Source organism: Hordeum vulgare, chromosome 3H (assembly GCF_904849725.1).
Source record: "Hordeum vulgare subsp. vulgare chromosome 3H, MorexV3_pseudomolecules_assembly, whole genome shotgun sequence".
Classification (NCBI taxonomy): domain Eukaryota; kingdom Viridiplantae; phylum Streptophyta; class Magnoliopsida; order Poales; family Poaceae; genus Hordeum; species Hordeum vulgare.
In genome coordinates, this window is record NC_058520.1 from 591795688 (window position 1) to 591802883 (window position 7196).

A 7196-nucleotide genomic window follows, 5' to 3' on the forward strand; every position below is an offset into this window, starting at 1 on the left:
AGTGAGCGCCAATGATTCTAAAAAAAGAGCATTTATAAAGGAATTACTCATAAAAAAATAAAGGATTTCTTGCATATGCTAACTGTAGTCGTTATATAGCTGATTATAAATATTTCTCGCCATGCTATGGTTTCACCATACTAAAAATTTAGTTTGTCCTCCACGATGTTGTGAGCACAATTTAGCTTGCTACATGATAAAGGGAACTTATCTTAACGTCGTTCACAAGCACCAACGTCTGACTTTCTATCGGCCAACATTTGATATTCTATATATGCTCCCTAGACGGACGACATGCTCGATCACTCACTCACACGATGACAATGAAAGGTGAGTTCTCGACTGTAGATCGCATCGTGCCCAATGAAACGTCTAGAACACGATTTCAGAGATGGTATACTTTGTTTATCTTTCTTTCCATAACATTATTTTTAATATTTTATATAAATATAATAATAATAAAAGGGGCCCATATTCAAATTTTGCACCGGCCCCAAAATGTCAGGACCGGGCCTGGGCACGACGGATGCAAAATAGTTATAGAGTGAACAGTACTACACCACCAACTTCTAACTATGTGCACAATGCTTTTGTTACATATATACCACACTAACCTCAAGGAAAAAAACGATTCTGCTGTCACGGTATATACCAGTACGTTTGCAACAGAATAGCACGGCTGTCCCACGCCATTTCAGTTTGTTGGTTGCACTAACTTACTGCATCTAATAGGTGGTAGCAGACACATAAATCGATCAGAGGGTGAGTGTTGGTTGAACTAAATTACTGCATCAAATAGGTGGTAGTCTTATAAACATATCAGAGGGACGACCTTGGTAGCAGTAACTTACTGCATCAAATAGGTGTTAGCAAGATGGATACATAAAAGAGAACGTGAGAGAAAAATGATAAGATGCAAGAATAGATAGGACATAGGAGTAGGAGACATCAGAAACATTTGTACGTTCTGGATGATGTAGGACCAAAGTGACCAAGTTGATCTTGAGAAGTGCGAGATTTAGAAGCTTCCTTTCTCTCGATCGGCCTTTTATTAGTGTTCATCTGGCGGGTTCTTTGGGTACCTTCACTTCAGCAGGATCCATACACCAGGTAGAATCATTTTGAGAGGCCAAACCAGTGCTGCCACTAGCCATCTGATAGGTATTGCTCTTAGGTCTAGCCGGATGATGTTCTGTACGAGGTTCTTCCATAGGCGGAGAGAACAAAAAAACACATTAGCACTCCCTCTCGCATCGACCTTCACGCTTAACAGCTGGACCGGCGAGTCAGCCTACCTCACTGTTGCTCCCGCACATCCCGACATGTGAGCGAATCAGTGGTGGCAGGATAGACTTAGGGAGCATCAGTCACACAAGCACATGAGCTTCAGCTCCGTGCGGGATCGATCTTCCCATTGTGTTTTCCACGAGGTTCTTGACCTTCAGCATTCGTGACACATTGCCATGGCGCCCACAACCTGTTCGATCGAATGCTGCATCGTCACCGGTTGCCATCAGTTGTAGTTCTTAATTAGTCGTGTTCTGACTCTTGCATCGCCAACGGCAGAGGTACGTGCAGCCAAAGGCATGTCGTGCTTGACTGAGTGACTTTTCATCTTGTTAGCCTGCGTGAATAACTCCACTCTTGCATCAGTGTTACCACGCTGCCCCAAAGCAAAAAAGTTAATACCTATGGCCTATGAGGCGTCACTACGTCACCAGCCTAAATGCCTACGAGAGACAGAGTGACTTTTCAGCCTGTTAGAGCATCTCTAGTAGAGCCCTCAAACCCTTAAACCCTTAAAAATGACCGTTTTTTTATAATTTTCGTTGAAAAAACGGCGTAGACTAGAACTCTTAAACCCTTAAACCCGTAAAAAAAATTAGAGGTATAAGAGCAAGTCTAGTAGAGCCCTCAAACCCTCAAATCTCTAAAAATAACTAATTTTTTACAGTTTTCGTCCAAAAAAACCCGTAGACTAGAACCCCTAAACCCTCAAATCCGTAAAAAAAATTAGAGGTCGAACCCTCAAACCTCCTCCCAGCCTGTAGAAGTGAGGGTTAGGAGGAAAAACTCCCCCCAACCCGCACTCCTTTTCCCACATCGCGCGGGAGGAAGTTGGTTCCCGCGCGCGGGAGGAATCCGCAGCGGCCGCCGCCAGCCCGCCGCCCTCCGCGCTCCAGCCACCGCCCCGCCGCCCCCCGCGCTCCGGCCGCCGCCCCGGCCCCGGCCCCGCCGCCCCTCTGCGCCCAGGCCCCGGCCCCGCGCTCCAGCCGCTGCCGTCGCGCCCGCCGCGCCCCCGCCCGCCGCCGCCGCGCCTGTCGCCGCCCCCCGCGCTCCAGCCGCCGCGCCCCCGCCCGCCGCCTCCGCCCCCTGCGCTCCAGCCGCGGCCGCCGTCGCCGCGCCCCCGCCCGCTGCCGCGCCTGCCGCGGCCGCCCGCCGAGACGGGCCGCGGCGCCCGGCGGAGCTCCACCGCGCGGTACGCCAGGGAGATGGCCTCGTCCAGGCAGCGCGAGCGCGAGCTCCTCCGCGAGCGCGAGCGCGAGTGCGAGCTCCTCCGCGGCTGAAGTCATTTTTGTATCCTCTGTTCCTCCGCGTGCATGTTCAGAGTGTTCAAAACTAGGCTACAAGGGTTGGGTTTGAGGGTTCTAGTCTTTGCCTCTGTTTTTCAACCCTTAAAAGTGTCAAAAATGGCCAATTGTCAACCCTTAAAACTGATTTTGGATTTAAGGGTTTGAGGGTTTTACTAGAGATGCTCTAACCCTCAAACTCTATCCCAGCCTATAAAAGTGAGGGTTGGGGAGCAAAATCTCCTTAAACCGTTCCATCCTAGCGCGGGAGGGAAATTTCCCATCCCAACTACCTCCCGCGCCCACGCCGGCCGCCTCTCCGACCGCCGCTGCCTCCTCGACCTCCGCTGTTGCTGCCGCCGTCCCGCCCCCGGACGCCGCTGCCTCCTCGACCTCCCCCGCCGCCGCTGCCTCCTCGACCTCCGCCGCTGCCGCCCGCCTCGGCCTCCCAGCCGCCGTCTCCGCCTCCCGTGCGCCTCGACCTCCCCAGCCACCGTTCGCCTCGGTCTCCCCGTCCGCCGCCCGCCTCCGCCTCGACCTCCCCGGCCGCCTCCGCCACCCCCCACGCCCTCCGCCTCCTGCAGCAAGAGCCCGCCCGAGCTCTCCTCGCCGATCGGCAGAAATATTCCGTTATAGGCGTTGGGTTTGAGAGTTCTAGTCTTTGCCCCTGTTTTTCAATCCTTAAAAGTGTCAGAAATGACCAATTCTCAATCCTTAAAACTGGTTTTAGATTTAAGGATTTGAGGGTTCTACTAGATGCTCTTAGCCCGCGTGAATACGTAGAGGGACTTGCTGTTCAAAATTGCAGCTCAGTATACGAGACACACAGCAAACACTGCATCACATACTCCTCTTAGAAGAAAAAAAAACACTCTGCTGCAAAATCTAATTTCTTTACATTCTATATTCAGCCACGGAATGGCAGAGCTGCACCATCGCATAGTGCACAAATAATTTCCTTTGCAAAAGTCCTACGCGTACGGGCAGCTACGAAGAGCTACTTAACCTGCCTCTAATCCTCCTCTCTCTCCCCTCCCTGATTTTCAATGGGGTGGGGCCCAGCCTCCCCCTTATTCCAATCAAACTTTGCCAAGTCAGAATCAGCCCGTAAACCATACGTAGCCTTTTGTAGTTGCAGCATTCCTCTTTCTTCCTTTGTTTCCACTAATTGCACTTCATGGCATCATCTCAAATTCTCAATACAAGGTTCCCTTATAGGCAATAGATAACTGGCCATGGGTAAGGCCAGTCAACAAAGAATTGGTTTTGGTTTCAAAAGAAAAAGGGATGGTTCAGAACTGCAATTTTTTTCAAAATAACTGGGCATAGAGCTATAGTCTAATGCTTAGTAGCATTGAAGTAGTATGCTTTAATTCTTGATTTTTTGTGTGTTCTCCTTTAAGTTGGCCTGCCCAACTACTTCCGTGTTGCTTGCCACTGCTTTTGAGCATCATGGTGTACCGTGCAATATATCCGGTTGCCGAGGGGAGCTCCATCTGATCATTTCTACTCTCTCCGTAACATTTTTTAATAAATCTTGTTTGTGCTTAGTTAAACTTGTTTGAATTTGAGCAAGAACCTATACGAAAAATGTCAGTATTTAGAACATGAGATGAATTTTATTATATAGGTAATAAATGTATTACATATTATATATTTGATGTTGTATGTTGTATATATTAACACATATTTCTACGGAATTTGTGAAATATAAAGAAGTTTGACATTGGACAAAATGGTGGGTCTTCATCTTTTTTGCGGCAAATGGCAATGTTAATCATCATATATAAAGTAATGATCCGTCCTTAGTGTACTTGAGCATTGATTTTCGATAGAAATATTCCAGTCATTTTGCCTCGCTTTTTGTTTCCCAGATCATGGGACCCGAGTGGTGTAAGCTCCTTGTCGAATGCGAGCATTTTGCTCACCACATCTTACGCCTTGGCTGCTCTTTGATGGGAGAAGATGACTAGATGGCGGGGAAAGGAGCACCGGGAGGAGGGAGTGGGAGGCGTTGAACAACACGATATAGTTCAATGGTGAGGGCTAAGGAGAGAAATGCAGCAATGTGGAGAGGAGGGTGCTCAGGTCAGGAGATGAGATGAGAAGCTTGATGTCATTGCTCTCAAGATGTGTTGGTACATGAATTTTCGAGAAATGTTTTAACTTTGACATGGAATTCTGCTACGACTGATATATGCAGGTTTTTGGTTGATGTAAATTATAGTTGTGTTTTACATCTTGAGTGTAGATTGTGTTAATTAAGTTATATAATTATTGATCCAGACTGTTAGTGCAATTGTCTCGTGACTCCCGACATTGATCGGCTGGCTGTCGGGGCACATGGCGTGGGTGTTGAGAAAGGAAGCGGGACGGCATTTACATTGCTGGATCCGTACCTCCTAGTCTCCTACACAACAGCCCCGTAGCAAAGACATGACGCTTCCTCGTACCCAACTTACAACCACAACGACTAGTAACCTAGAAAATCCCCTTCCACCACCCGAGTCCCTTGCATAGTTCAGTTAGGCCCCTTCCAATGCTTCATCTTGTAGATGTGCTAAGGTTGTCAACTAAGAAAAATATCTGACATGACATGTTTATTAAGAAGGGAGAGAGTAGTATGGTGACCTTGGGAAGAACCAATGCTAAGCACGTGTGTACCTAGGTGAAAACACAAATCTGAGAATATACCTAATTAAATGAAGGGAGCTTAGCAACCAAAAGCTAAACACCAATGCATTAGAGAGCTTAGTTGCTAAGCCTTTTAATGCCCTTAAAACCTCATCTAACCACACATGCATTAGAAGAGCTCTTACGATCTTGACAAGCAAACAGTCCCCACCAATCTGTAAAGGCAGCTTCTTGGCACTACCGTTGGAAAATCAAGTCTTCCATGGTACTAGTCATCTTATAGTTGTCTCCCGGTTAGCATATATGTCTCTCCAAGCTCTTCTAAAACTAAAGTGACCAATCTCTATGTTATCGTTGTTGTTTCTCTTGAAACAGGCTATCGTCCCTCTTTACAAATAAAGCATAAAAAAATTACACGGCCAAACGGTACAAGGTAGTGAAGAAGCCCTCTTACAAAACAGGTCCCAGGATAAGCGAACAATTTAAAGTTAGACCGGGTCCTTACCAGCATCGAATGGGAACATAAGTTCCCTCTCGTGACTGTGTGCGCATTACAAAGAGCCATCTCCGACCATACTCCGCTGTTGGTAGATTCCGGTGGTCAGACTCATATGGGAAACAAGAATGGTTTCTCCTTTGAAACAGGTTGGTTTCTGAGAGAAGGATTCACTGACATGATTGCTAGGGAATGTGATAAGGAGATGGGCGGGAGGTGTTATGTCGAAAGCTGGCAAAATAAGATTAGACATCTTCGACAGTTCCTGAGGGGTTGGGCAAAGAAAGAATTTGGAATATATAAGGATGAGAAGGACCGGCTTCTCAAACTTATAGATGATCTCGATTTTAAAGCTCACACATGTTTATTAGATGCATATGAGAGGGTATTGAAAAACGAGGCTGAACAGAGAGTGCGGGTGCTCCTTCGAGATGAGGAATTGAAGTGGGCACTCAGAGCTAAAGTACAGGCTATTGTTCAGGGTGACGATAATACTTAGTTTTTTCATTTGATTGTAAATGGAAAGCATAGGAAAAATAAAATCATGCATTTTGAGCAAGATGAGTATACAATCATAGGTCATGATAACCTAAAGTTGTACATCTCAGAGTATTATAAACAACTATTCGTTGCTCCTGACCATAATTTTGTCTCTATGGATGAACAAAAGGTGGCGGATATCCCTCAGCTCGGTGATGACGAGAACAAAATTTTGTCTGCACCTTTTACGGAGAAAGAGGTGCTTGATGCCATTGGGCAGATGAAGAACAACAAAGCTCCTAGACAGGATGTTTTTTCGGCTGAGTTTTATAAGAAATGTTGGCATATAATTAAAGATGACCTTATCCAATGTTTCGAGACTTGTTTAATGGGCAACTGCAGCTCTACCAACTGAACTTTGGCACCATAACGTTGTTGCCAAAGAAGGAGGGGGTAGGGCGCATTGAGCAGTTTCGCCCTATTTGTCTGCTTAATGTTAGCTTTAAGATTTTCACAAAGGTGGGAACCAATAGGCTGACTGGGATTGCGCATTTAGTGGTGCAACCAACTCAAACTGCTTTCATGCCTGGACGCAACGTCTTAGAAGAGGTGGTCGTTCTGCATGAGACGTTGCACGAGATTCACTCAAAGAAACTAGATGGGGCTATCTTCAAAGTGGATTTTGGGAAAGCGCATGATAAATTCAAATGGTCTTTCTTGCAGCAAGCCTTACGTATGAAGGGGTTTGACGAGCTTTGGAGGAAGCATGTCGACTGCTTTATAAAAAAGAAACTGTCGGTATTAAAGTGAATGATGATGTTGGTCACTTTTTCCGGACGCTAAAGGGTCACATACAAGGGGATCCTATGTCTCTATTTTGTTCAACATTGTTGCTGATATGTTGACAATAATGACCGGGAGAGCTAAAGAGGAAGACCTTGTAGGTGGACTTGTACCACATCTAGTTGATGGGGGAATATCCATTCTACAATACGCCGACGATACGATTCTTTTTA